Source organism: Dendrobates tinctorius, unplaced genomic scaffold (genome assembly GCF_039654945.1).
Source record: "Dendrobates tinctorius isolate UK_male_01 unplaced genomic scaffold, ASM3965494v1 ptg000044l, whole genome shotgun sequence".
NCBI classification, from domain to species: domain Eukaryota; kingdom Metazoa; phylum Chordata; class Amphibia; order Anura; family Dendrobatidae; genus Dendrobates; species Dendrobates tinctorius.
Window position 1 is genome coordinate 33,388,951 of NW_027361712.1, and position 14,167 is coordinate 33,403,117.

Consider the following 14,167-nt stretch of genomic DNA (forward strand, 5'->3'; position numbering starts at 1 on the left):
GAGTACCCCCACAGAGTTTTTTTTCAGTATTCCCACAGATACGGTTGCAGAGGAGAAAAATGTGTTTTTTACATACAATACTCCCACAGACACGGGTGTAGAGTATAACTATTTTTTAGGCACACAACTTGCACAGACACAGGCGCAGAATATAATTATTTTCTAGCACACTACTCCCCATTAGCGTATCTACTAGGGGGACAGAGGGGGTGGTCGCCCCACACCCTGGGGGGGCCCACCCAGAGCTACGCTGCTGTAGCTATATCAGTGTGCACAGCACGTTCTTGCAGTTACCTCTGTGACAGAGCAGGGAGAATCGATCTGCTATAGGGCTCCTGAGCAGGCCCAGTGCTAGCAGTGCCCCCCCGTCATCGCAAGTTCAACTGTTTCGGCTGGATGCTGATATAGCTAACGCATTGATGAGAGAGGGAGCGTTGCGCTCCCTCTCCCAACATTCCCCTGTCAGCATCGGGGAGTGCATTATACAATATAGAGTCTGCCTACAGGAGGTGCATTGTACTATATAGAGTCTCACTATAGGGGGTGCATTATACCATAGAGTCTGTTTATGGAAATTGCAGTATACTATAGAGTCTGTGAGTCTCCCTATGTTGGGTTGCATTATACAATATAGAGTCTGCCTATGGGGGGTGCATTATGCAATATAGAGTCTGCCTATGGGGGTGTATTATACTACAGTTAGGTCCATATATATTTGGACAGAGACAACATTTTTCTAATTTTGGTTCTAGACATTACCACAGTGAATTTTAAACAAAACAATTCAGATGCCGTTGAAGTTCAGACTTTCAGCTTTCATTTGAGGGTATCCACATTAAAATTGGATGAAGGGTTTAGGAGTTTCAGCTCCTTAACATGTGCCACCCTGTTTTTAAAGGGACCAAAAGTAATTGGACAATTGACGCCAAGGCTATTTCATGGACAGGTGTGGGCAATCCCTTCATTATGTCATTCTCAATTAAGCAGATAAAAGGCCTGGAGTTGATTTGAGGTGTGGTGCTTGCATTTGGAAGGTTTTGCTGTGAAGGAAACAGCGGTCAAAGGAGCTCTCCATGCAGGTTAAACAAGTCTTCCTTAAGCTGCAAAAACAGAAAAAACCCATCCAAGAAATTGCTACAACATTAGGAGTGGCAAAATCTACAGTTTGGTACATCCTGAGAAAGAAAGAAAGCACTGGTGACCTCATATATGCAAAAAGACCTGGGTGCCCACGGAAGACAACAGTGGTGGATGATGGCAGAATAATCTTATGGTGAAGAGAAACCCCTTCACAACAGCCAACCAAGTGAACAACACTCTCCAGGAGGTAGGCGTATCAATATCCAAATCTACCATAAAGAGAAGACTGCATGAAAGTAAATACAGAGGGTTCACTGCACGGTGCAAGCCACTCCTAAGCATCAAGAATAAAAAGGCTAGACTGGACTTTGCTAAAAACATCTAAAAAAGCCAGCACAGTTCTGGAAGAACATTATTTGGACAGATGAAACCAAGGTCAACCTCTACCAGAATGATGGAAATAGAAAAGTATGGCGAAGGCGTGGTACAGCTCATGATCCAAAGCATACCACATCATCTGTAAAACATGGCGGAGGCAGTGTGATGGCTTGGGCATGCTTGGCTGCCAGTGGCACTGGGTCACTAGTGTTTATTGATGATGTGACACAGGACAGAAGCAGCCGAATGAATTCTGAGGTATTCAGAGCCATACTGTGTGCTCAGATCCAGCCAAATGCAGCCTAACTGATTGGTCGTCATTTCATACTACAGATGGACAATGACCCAAAACATAAAGCCAAAGCAACCCAGGAGTTTATTAAAGCAAAGAAGTGGAATATTCTTGTGCTGCAAGCAGGATTTGCATCTGAGTGCATAAAGCAGAATTCGCTTCTGAGTGCAGCAAGCAGGATTTGTACTTGAGTGCAGCAAACAGGACTTGCAGTGGTATGTGACCTTACACAGCATAGACTGTAAACAAGAATACATAATGTCCCACAGCCATTGGCTGGGGAGGAAATAGCAAGTGCACGCACTGGCCCTTTAAGAGAGCAGGAGCGCACACGCGTGTGCCTTAAGGACATGGCTTAGGAATGGCTGGAAGCATGCAGAGCGTGGGGAAGGGAAGAACTGTCTGCAGTATGGGTGAGTGAAGAGACACACCGGAGACCCTCCCTGTCAGAGCAGGACTCCAGCATGGTGCTAACAGTACCCCCCTTTATGCCCCCTTCTCTTCAGGCCATCAAGGAAATTCCGGAGGAGAATTGTAGCGTGAATGTTCTCCTTCGGCTCCAAGGATCTTTCTTCAGGGCCAAATCCCTTCCAGTCAATGAGGAAGAAGGTCTTGCCTCGCACCTTCTTCATGGCCAAGATGTTCTTCACTTCAGAAACATCATCTGAGGCTGTTGGCATGGGCGTGGTACTGGGATCCTTGAAGAAGGGACTCAAGATGACAGGCTTCAGTAGAGATATATAGAAGGAATTTGGAATCCGCAGAGAAGGAGGCAACTTCAATTTATAGGAGAACTCATTCACCTGCTTCAACACCTCAAAAGGCCTGATGAAACGAGGACCCAACTTGTAAGAAGAAACCTTCAGCTGGATGTACCTGGACAAAAGCCATACCTTGTCACCAGGACGGAAGCACGGAGGATCCAAACATCTTTTGTCTGCATGTCTCTTCATACGGGTGGAGGATGCTTCTAAAGTGGCTTTGGCGTCCTTCCACAACTTTGAAAAATCCTTGGAAAGGATATCTGCTGCAGGGAAATCAGAAGAACCGTCACAGGGAACCTTGGGTTGCCAACCGAACACAATGTAGAACAGAGATTCTCCCAAGGCTTCACCAATGTGATTGTTATGTGAGAACTCAGCCCAGGGAAGCAATTTCACCCAATCATTATGATGGGTATTGACGAAGTGTTGCAGGTAATTACCCAGGACATGGTGGACACGCTCCACTTGCCCATTGGACTGGGGTGATAGGCCTATGAGAAATCCAAGACAATATCCAGATGTTTACAGAGAGCTCGCCAGAGTCGGAAGTGAACTGAGAACCTCGATCGGACACAATGTGATGACGATATCTATGCAGGCGAAAAATATGTTTGATGAAGCTGTCAGCCAGTTCAGGAGCGGACGGAGGAGCAGACAATGGGGTAAAGTGCGCCATTTTGGAGAAGCGATCCACGACTACCCAGATGATGGTGCAACCCTCGGATACTGGCAAATCCGTAATGAAGTCCATAGCTATGTGCTGCTGTAATCAGGTTGCGGAATGCAGTGACAGTCAGGAGGCAGATCAAGGGTTAACAAGTTTTTTCTTAACAAGGTATTTATCCACGCAGGGAGATAGGGAAAACATGAGGTAAAACACAGGCAGGATAGGGAATACAAGGGTGTAGTAGCTAGTAGGGAAAAATCAACACAGGAATAACAAATAAAGTCGTTCTCAAAGAAGTCACTTATCGATCGGACATCTTCCTGACAGAAAAGTTCCCAGAGTAGATGATGGCACCAACAGCCATCAACACGATGTGGATCCAGTGTGGTCCTGAAGGAGGCAACGGTACGTGTCCGGTCGGCAACGTTGAGTCTTTGAAGCGTCCTATGGAATCCTCAGTAAGGAGACTCCGGTGGCCGGCAAGATATAGGCCACCGTCCTGTCAGAATTAGGCGAGGTTCGACAAATATGCACCAAGGCTTTTGGAAGCAGCAGTACCCGGTCACAGTCACAGTCTCTGTCAGGGGGCACACGCGCAGCACTGCCCATTGCAGAGCGATTGGCACCTCGAAGTCCGGGTGACGACCTGCACACAACGGGCTTCTCGTCAGAGTCCCTGTGGTCCGTCTCTCTCACAGCCGGGCGCCAATCTGTGTCACTAACTTTCCCTCTCCAGACCGGGCACACGCCTCAGCTTTTAATGGCCCCGAAGCAGGAGCTCTCACTCTTCTCAAACGCGCGCTGCACCTTCCCGCCAACTCCGTCTGTTCCCACACCCAGTGCTGCCCCTGGTAACCCTTAGCCATGCCTCCTCGGACAGGAGGAAGATCTTGTTGGTTTAAGCTTCCCCCTGGGAATAGGGGACGCAGACTCATCCATTCCAAGCAGATACCTGAGGTTTTGTTGCCTCCCTTACACTGTCATGGACCAGATTGTATGGGTAACGGCAGGAGAGAACCGCCAGGAAGTCGTCTGGGAATTTTATTACGGGCACAAGTCAGACAGGCAGCCACGTAAGCATAGATGTCTCTCCTCATGGACGGCCACCAGTAGTGGTGAGAAATCAACTGTAGAGTCTTCCTTTGTCCCACGTGACCAGCCACCTTGGATGAGTGGCCCCAAGACAAAATTCGCTCATTCTCGGATTCAGTCACAAGGGTTTTTCCTGGAGGAATTCGTGACAGACTGATTGGAGCAACAGTGACCATCTTAGACGGATCAATGATAAATTTTGGATCCTCCTCCTGATCCTCAGACAGAAAAGAGTGAGAGAGGGCATCTGTTCTGACTGTCTTGTCACCAGACCTGAAAAGTAAAAGATGGTTAAAGCGAGCAAAAAACAAAGACTACTTAGCTTGGCGTGGATTATGTCTCTGGGCGGACTGGAGATACGCCAGGTTCTTACAATCTGTGTAGTTGAACAGAGGATAGACTGCGCCCTCCAGCAGGTAGCGCCACTCCTCCAGAGCCATCTTAATGGTGAGTAACTCTCAGACCCTGATAGAGTAGTTACGCTCAGGAGTGGAGAAGGCCTTAAAAAGGAAACTGCAGGACACACGGTGACCAGAGGAGAACTTCTGGGTGAGCACAGCTCCAGCCCCTAACGAGGATGCATCCACCTCTAGGAAGAACTGTTCAAATCTGGGCAAAGCAGAACAGGAACATTTAAAAGAGCGGAAACCCTCTTCAGCCTCCGTGGACCAGCTCTTCAGATCGGCTCCCTTTCGAGTCATAGCAGAGATAAAGGCAGTAAGCATGGGGAAGTGAGGGATGAATTGCAAATGGTAATTAGCAAAGCCAAGGAATCGTTGAATTGCTTTGACCCCCACAGGCAGCAGCTATTTAAGGATGGAAGAGACTTTCTCAGGATCCATCCTGAGTCCGATATCTGAGATAATGTAATCCTGAGAGAGGATTGCTCGAAAACGCACTTCTCATACTTGGCGTAGAGGCGATTCTCCCTCAGACGCTGAAGAACCTGGCGAACTGTTCATCTTTGGGAGGCCAGATCCGAGGAGAATACTAGAATATCGTCTAGATACATGACTACGCAGGAATAAAGCAGGTCCCGGAAGATGTCGGTGACGAATTCTTGAAAAACTGCCAGTGCATTACTGAGACCGAAGGGCATCACTCGGTTTTCATAATGTCCGTCCCTGGTGTTAAAAGCCGTCTTCCATTTGTCTCCCCGGTGAATGCGGATTAGGTTGTAGGCGCCTCTTAAGCCTAATTTTTTGAAGATCCTAGAACCTCTTAATTGGTCGAACAACTCAGGAATCAAGGGGATAGGGTATTTATTCTTCACTGTGATCTGATTGAGACCTTGATAGTCAATACAGGGTCGGAGTGATCCATCGAAGAAAAACCTGGCCCCAGCAGGAGAGGAGGATTTCTGAATGAATCCCCTTGGCCAAATTCTCCTGACTGTAGTCCGACATAACTTGAGTCTCAGCTGGGGACAGAGGGTAAATTCGGCCTCTAGTGGGTGTAGATCCGGAAATCAAGTCGATAGGTCTGTCACACGGCCTGTGGAGAGGCAAAGTCTCAGCTTCCTTCTTGTCAAAAACATCGGCAAAGGACCAATAGGCAGATGGCAAACCGGGCAGTAATGCAGGACAAGATGGGGCCTTAACCGTATGTACTGGAGCCAGATACTTCTCATGACAAGAGTGTCCTCAGTGGAGCACCTCTCCAGTTCTCCAGTCCAACACAAGTTCGTGCTGCCGTAGCCATAGTTGGCCTGAGAGTAAGGTGTGAGATATGTGGGAAAGAACATAGAAGGCAATCTTCTCAGTATGATGCATCCCAATATGGACCTCTAGCGGCTCAGTAGCCAGACGAACCGTCTCCCAGAGAGTTCTCCCATTGACAGATGTTATTGCCAGGGGGTTCTTGAGTGGATGAACTGGGATTGGCAACCGATCCACTACGGCCGGGAAGATAAAATTTCCGGCTGCCTAGGAATCCAAATACGCCTACTCAACAAACTGTGATTCATCAGATGTCAAGGCTACAGTAAGGGTTAGAGGCAGGGAGATGTGCTTTCCGTCTAGGGAGATCTCTCCTACAGCCCCTAGATCCTGGAGCTTCTCTGGCCCCACCGGGCAGACTCAAATGGTGTGACCCATAACTCCACAATACATTCACTGGTTTTTAGCACAACGATCTTTCAGTCACTGTCTAGCAAGGGCCAGGTGGTCAATCTGCATGGGTTCTGATGAGTCCTTGACAAGGGAGGGCGAAGGAACAGGCAGTCCTAGAAAAGACAGAACCAGGCGCCGTGGTTCTCTTTGACGTGCCACCTCACTAGCAGACTCACAGAAGTGGAGGTCTATACGAATGGCGAGGGAGATCAGGTTGTCAAGGGTAGTTGGTAGGTCTCAACCAGCTAGCTCATACTTAATATCTCCGGAAAGCCCCTCCCAGAATGTCGCCACCAAAGCTTCGCTATTCCAACCGAGTTCAGACGCCAGAGTACGAAAGCGTACTGCATATTGTCCCACAGAAGAATTGGACTGACATAAACGGAGATGAACGGAAGCTGCCGAGATGGTTCGCCAGGGTTCATCGAACATTTTGCAAAAAGCTTCCAAGAATGCAGGCAAATTGGAGATGATCGAATCCTCTCTCTCCCATAATGGATTTAATGACACAAGGGCCTCACCTCCAAAGTGTGACTTAAGGAACGTTACTTTTGCTCGGTTCAACAGGAAGTGGTGGGGGAGAAGTTCAAAATGTAGCCGGCACTGATTGATGATCTCGGGGCAGAGCTTCAGATTGCCATCAAAACGTGGTGGAGCTGCGAGAAGGGGACCTGGATCTCAAACTAAGCATACTGTCTGGGAAGTCGCTGAAGAGGGCACAGCTGCTTTAACATGCTGGAACTCAGGAGGGATTTTTAAAGCCTCCAACTTAGTGGTTAAAGACCACAACTGTATGGACAGCTCTTCCTGTGCGTCTTTCTGTCTGCAAAGCTCTGGATACTTGGTCCGCACTGGCAGGATCCAGGGTCCAGTGGGATCCATGGCCTGAGCAAACTGTCACGGATGTGGTTTGTGGAACCACTGTGTCACGGACCGCGGAGAGCCTGGGGGGCGTAGCTAAGCGAACACCAGACTGTTCACTAGAGCCTCTGATGGTGAGGTTAGACTTGGCTCCCGATAAACGCCAGATGCCACTCCAGGGCAGACCAACAGTTGCGCAGCTGCTGGACCCAGAAGGACAGACTGGATAGAACAGCAGGCAGAGCATGTATCAGAGTGCAGCTGACCCAGTTCGTATCTGAGTGCAGCAGAGTTTGTGTCAAAGTGCAGCAGACAGGATTTGCATCTGAGTGCAGAAAGCAGAATTTGCTTCTGAGTGCAGCAAGCAGGATTTGTACTTGAGTGCAGCAAACAGGACTTGCACTGGTATGTGACCTTACACAACATAGACTGTAAACAGGACGGTTGCTCAGGCACCTCCCCAGTGGGGAGGAAGCAATATATACATAATGTCCCACAGCCATTGGCTGGGGAGGAAATAGCAAGTGCACGTGATGGCCCTTTAAGAGGGTAGGAGCGCACATGCAAGTGCTCGAAGGACATGGCTAGAGGACCAGCTGGAAGCATGCAGAGCATGGGGAAGGGAAGAACTGTCTGCAGCATGGGTGAGTGAAGAGACACGCCGGAGACCCTGCCTGTCAGAGCAGGACTCCGGCGTGGTGCTAACACATTATACTATAGAGTGCCTATGGGGGGGTGCATTATACTATATTGAGAACTATCCACTGCATTATACAATATGGAGGCTATCTAGGGGGCCATCATATATTGATATAGGGGAACTCAGGTTACTATGACTGTTAATGGGGCACACAGGGCATTAATACAATCTAGGGGGCAAAATGTGGGCACTGTTTTCTAGGGCACTTGCACACGACATTACTATATTCTAGAGGTTTGTTTTACTATCTAGAGTTACACTGTACCACAGAGCAGGTGCAGTAATAGGGACACATACGGCAACAACAGCTCAATATTGGGTTATCAGCAGGATGAGGAGTTTGTGCAGGTTAGGAGTAGATGGTGATGGGGCTGGAATTATGAGAAGTGAAATGTGTCATTATTGTAATCTCTGCAGCTGAGTCCTCTCTGGAGAAGTTGTCATGCCAGTCTGGGCCAGATGGAAAAGAAAGGCAAAATGAATGATTCAATTAGAAAGCAAGTCAGCTGTAAGTCACCATCTATAACTGTACTGTAATCTATTATATATTCCGTATTATTGGTGTCTACCACTGACCATATAGCGGTAATATCAATGTTGGTCTTTGTATAGAGATTAGTTTCAGCAACAGCGCGGTCATCTGCTGAGGTTCTCCTACGTAGAGTTGTAATCCAAAACACTAGCTACACCTCTGCTACTCACACAAACACAGCTACAGAGTACACAGAGAGGCTTTTGGCACAGTACACACAGTGGCAGGGTTGCAGAGGCTTAAAGGCAAAGTTTTTTTTTCAGGCATACCTACAACTCGTACACATACAGTGGTAGTGTATAATTTTAGTTCAGATACACTACTCACATGAAGATGGCTGCAAAGTAGAGTAAGTTTGTGAAACACGACTTGTAGACACAGAATAAAATTATTTCGGCCCACAAATGGGAAAGACAGCTGTAGAGGAGAATTTTTTATTTTTATTTTTTAGACACACTACTCACAAAAAAACACTGGAGAAGTACAATTATTTTTTACACACACTACTCGTATAGTCATAGTGGTAAAGTAAAATTATTGGTTTATCCTATGAATAGCAACAAGACAGCTGATGCCAATTATTTATTTCTCAGACTACTAGAAAACACACAGCGGTTTAACCCCTTTGCGACATGTGCCGTACTACTACGGCACATGTTGCATCTTCCCCTTTGAAATGGGCTTCGGCGGTGAGCCCACCTCAAAGCCAGGACATTTCAGCTGTTTTCAACAGCTGACATGTGCCCGCAATAGCTGTAGACAGAATCACGATCCGCCTGCCACTATTAACTAGTTAAATGCCGCTGTCAAACTTTGACAGCGCCATTTAACAAGCGCTTCTGGCCGTCGGGCCGGAAATACGTGCACTGCTGACCCCGTCATGTGATCGGGGCCGTCGGTGCATCTGCATAACAGCCAGAGGTCTCCTTGAGACCTCTATGGTTGTTTATGTTGGATTGCTATGAGCGCCACCCGGTGGTCGGCGCTCATAGCAATGCAGTAATTCAGCTATATATAGGCGATCTGCTCATCGCCTATATGTAGCAGAGCCGAACAGGCTATGGCAGCTTCTAGCCTCCCATGGAGGATATTGAAACATGCCAAAAGTTTAAAAAAAATTAAAAAAAAGTTCAAATCACCCCCCTTTTGCCCCATTCAAAATAAAACAAAAAAAAAATCAAACATTCCCATATCTGGTATCGCCGCATTCAGAATTGCCCAATCTATCAATACAAAAAGGATTAACCTGATCGCTAAACAGTGTAGCGAGAAAAATTTCAAAACGCCAGAATTACGTTTTTTTAGTCACCTCAACATTGTGTTAAAATGCAATAACGGGCAATCAAAAGATCGTGTCTGCACCAAAATGGTATCAGCTTGGCATGCAAAAAATAAGCCCTCACCCAACCTAAGATCACTATAAATGGAGACACTACAGGTATCAGAAAATGTTGCAAATTTTTTTTTTTAACAAAGTTTTGAATTTTTTTCACCATTTAGATAAAAATAAACCTAGGCATATTTGGTGTCTATAAACTAGTAATGACCTGGAGAATCATAGTGGCAGGTCAGTTTTAGCATTTAGTGTAGGATTGAACTTTTATTACAATTTCACCGCACTTTAAATTTTTTTCCCGTTTTTGAGTACAAGATTTGGTAAAACAAATGTTGTCATTCAAAAGTACAACTAGTCCCGCAAAAAAACAAGCCCTCACATGGCCATTTTGACTGAAAAATAAAGTTATGGCTCTGAGAAGAAGGGGCACGAAAATCAGAAACGCAAAAACGAAAATGGGTTCTGGCGCGAAAGAATTAAACTTACAGTACTCCCACAGGTGGGGGTTGCAGATACTCACAGTGTATTAAAATACAGTTCTCCCACATGCAGAGGAGGTGCAGATACTCACAGTGGCTTTTAGCACAGTACTAGCATGGCTGTGATGGCTCCGAAAGTGACCACAGTCTAGCTTGTTGATTAGCTGAGATGCAGCCTTTCAAAAAGCTTATTTAGGCCTCTTTCACACATCAGTTTTTTGCCGTCAGGCGCGATCCGGCTTTTTTTTGTAAAACCGGATCCAGCAAAATGCAATGCTTTTTGCTACAATGAAAGTCTATGGGCGCCGGAATGCGCCGGATCCAGAAAAAGACGGATCCAGCCACCGGATCCGTTTTTTTAAGTCTGCACATGCTCAGATCCAATTGGCCAGCCCCCAGAAACAGATATAACCTGCTAGACGGATCCAGCAAAAAAACGGATCCGTTTCTACAGTTCTCCAAAATTTATGCCGGATCGGTTTTTTCTAAAAATAGCCGGATCCTGCCTGACGGCAAAAAACTGATGTGTGAAAGTAGCCGATAGGCGAACCTGAATGTGAAACCCCATACTGAAAAAGCTTTGGGGGGCCCTGTGAGACTCCACCCAGGCTCCATCCCAGCGCCGCCTCCACCCCTTAAACCTTCCACAGTCCCACCGCCCACTCTTGGAAAACTCCACTTCTACACCATGTCTGTCACAATCCTTTTTTGGATGGTAGCTTTGGTTCTACTTTTATATAAATGTAGCTTTTTAGCTTTCATTCCAGCGGGGGGTTAATGCCAGTCTCCCTTGCAGGCAGCGTGTTACAATTTCTGAGTTGCTTGGTCAGCTGATGTGGGTGGTGACCGCTCCCACCATCCTTTAAATAGTCACCTGATGCATCAGCTGACTGTCGGTGATAGAGCAATCTACAGTGATTATGGAACTCGTTGGCTGCTGTGGTGTCCTTTAAGGGAATTTATTCACCTTAATACCACATACAAGCGAAAAATACCGTCACACCATGGTCAGACCACATAGTGACAGTATAATAGCACATACAAAGAACAAATACCGCCTCTCCATGACCAGATCACATATATCCACCACATAGCAACGGAATACTACAATATTAATCATTAATAAAAGAAAATACAATACCAAGTGCCATTATACTCAGGAGCTTTGTATATAGTGTATAGGTAATACAGTGAAATCTAGTCTTATTATACACAGGAGCTCTGCATATAGTATACAGTGTATATTGTAAGTGTACAGGTAGCACACTGACTCACCAGTTACATCTCAAGTTCAAGTCCTTCGTCTTTGCTTTTCTTTTTCATGCAGCACAGACCACCATCACTTCTTCCAGCCAGGACTCGCCTCTGCATAAAACACAGTTATCTGCACTCTTTTCCCAATTCAATACCAGTCACTGCATCCTCAACGCCCCCCACTCTATTCCTCCCGATTCATCATATTTACATGCCCCTTCTGCCCCAATTCATTATGTCATGTCTTCTCTCTCCCATCCCCACCCTCTACACATTATCAACTGCTCTCTCCCACAATTCAATACATCACTCTCCCCCAACCGCAATCATTATTTGCTACCCAACCCTAATTCATCATCATTTGCAAGCCCCCCCATTTCATTATTTGCAGTCCTCCTTCCCCCATTTTATCATTTGCAGTCATCCCATTTCATCATTTGCAGTCACCCCAAATTCATCATTTGCAGTCCCCCTTCCCCATCCCATTTCATCATTTGCAGTCCCCCTTTCCCATTTCATCATTTGCAGTCCCCCAATTTCATCAATTACAGTCCCCCAATATCATTTGCAGTCCCCTATTTGTAGTCCCCCTTCCCCCATTTCATAATTTGCAGTCGCCCTTTCCCCATTTCATCATTTGCACTTCCTCTCCCTTTGTTTCATCATTTGCAGTTCCTTCTCCCCATTTCATCATTTGCAGTCACCCATTTCATTTGCAGTCACCATTTCCCCATTTCATCATTTGCAGTCCCCCTCTCCTCCCACTTCATCATTTGCAGTCCCCCATTTCATTTGCAGTCCCCCTCCACCATTTCATCATTTGCAGTCCCCCTCTCCTCGCACTTCATCATTTCCAGTCCCCATTTCATCATTTGCAGTCTCCCTCCACATTTCATAGTTTGCAGTCCCCCTTCCCCCATTTGCAGTCCTACTTCCCCCACCCATTTCATCATTTTCAGTCCCCCTTCCACCCCATTTCATCATTTGAAGTCCCCCTTCCCCATTTCATCATATGCAGTCCCTCTTCCTCCATTTCATAATTTGCAGTCTCCATTTTGTCGTTTCATCATTTGCAGTCTCCCTTCCCCCATTTCATCATTTGCAATCCCCTTCCCATTTCATCATTTGCAGTCCCCCTTCCCCATTTCATGATTTGCAGTCCACCTTCCCCATTTCATCATTTGCAGTCCCCCTTTCCCATTTCATCATTTGCAGTTCTCCTTCCCCATTTCCTAATTTGCAGTCCTCCTTACCCCATTTCATCATTTGCAGTCCCCCTCCCCATTTCATCATTTGCAGTTTCCCTTCCCCATTTCATCATTTGCAGTTCCCCTTCCCCATTTCATCATTTGCAGTTCCCCTTCCCTATTTCATCATTTGCAGTTCCCCTTCCTCCATTTCATCATATGCAGTTCCCTTTCCCCACTTCATCATTTGCAGTTCTCCTTCACCATTTCATCATTTGCAGTTCCCCTTCCCTATTTCATCATTTGCAGTTCCCCTTCCTCCATTTCATCATATGCAGTTCCCTTTCCCCACTTCATCATTTGCAGTTCTCCTTCACCATTTCATCATTTGCAGTTCCCCTCCCCCCATTTCATCATTTGAAGTCCCCCTCCCAAGCAATTCATTTTATAAAGAAAAAAAAGGTTTTCATACTTATTTCAATGACGCTCCTTTGCAGGAGCAGATCAGCTTCTTATATCCTGGCAATGACAAGTGGCGTACATACATGCTTACATGCTGGAACATACTGATGATGTCATTGTGTACCCGCCATCACCTGACCAGATGTCCAGAGAAGGCGGATGGGAGATGGAGCTGCGCAGTCATTCTGGTTTGATGGCCACAGAGCTCTGGGAATGCTCCCAGCACCGAGGTGTGTGCCATGGCACACAGCACTTTGTTACATCCTGGGGCCATGTACTTTTGCTCACTGGGCCCCATACAGCAGTAAAGGCAGTAATTCCTTCATGGAAACCCTTCTTATCAGTCAGTATTCTTTATCTGAGTTTGGTCAGTTTTTGGCTTTTACCATAACAGTTTGGTCAGCGCGTCTTCAGTTTTTCTCGGATGCAATAAAAAAAAACATGTGAACAGCTCCATAGACTATAATAAGTACAGGTTCTATGAAAACCATGGACATCTGAATGTAATATGAAATGCATACCTCTGGAAATCATAGTTGCTAAATTTCAAAGAATTAGAACAAATAAGATCGCAGAATAAAGCAACGATTGCAAATGAAAGGAAGGTGTAAATCTCTACTTTTGGATGCAACAGTCACTGCTTTATCAACTGCTTTGGGGTGCATCACAAGAACTGCTTGTTGCAAGCCTATAGTCCATATGTTTCCATGGCAGAGTTGTAAGGGTCGGCCAGGACTATAGTCATGGCCAGGGACACTAAAGCATCAGTGTCCAGGCCTTCCCTCACAGAAAAGCAAAGTCCATTACTCGACATACCTCCGGTTCGGGTCTCTTTGTGCACTTCACAAGCGGTGATAGCTCCTCTCTGAGGCGAATCTCAATAACTGAGACACAGTCCATGGTAACTTGAACCGTTTCTTTACTGACAACTTCACACAATATATCCACATTTGGCACATCATTTCTAGGACA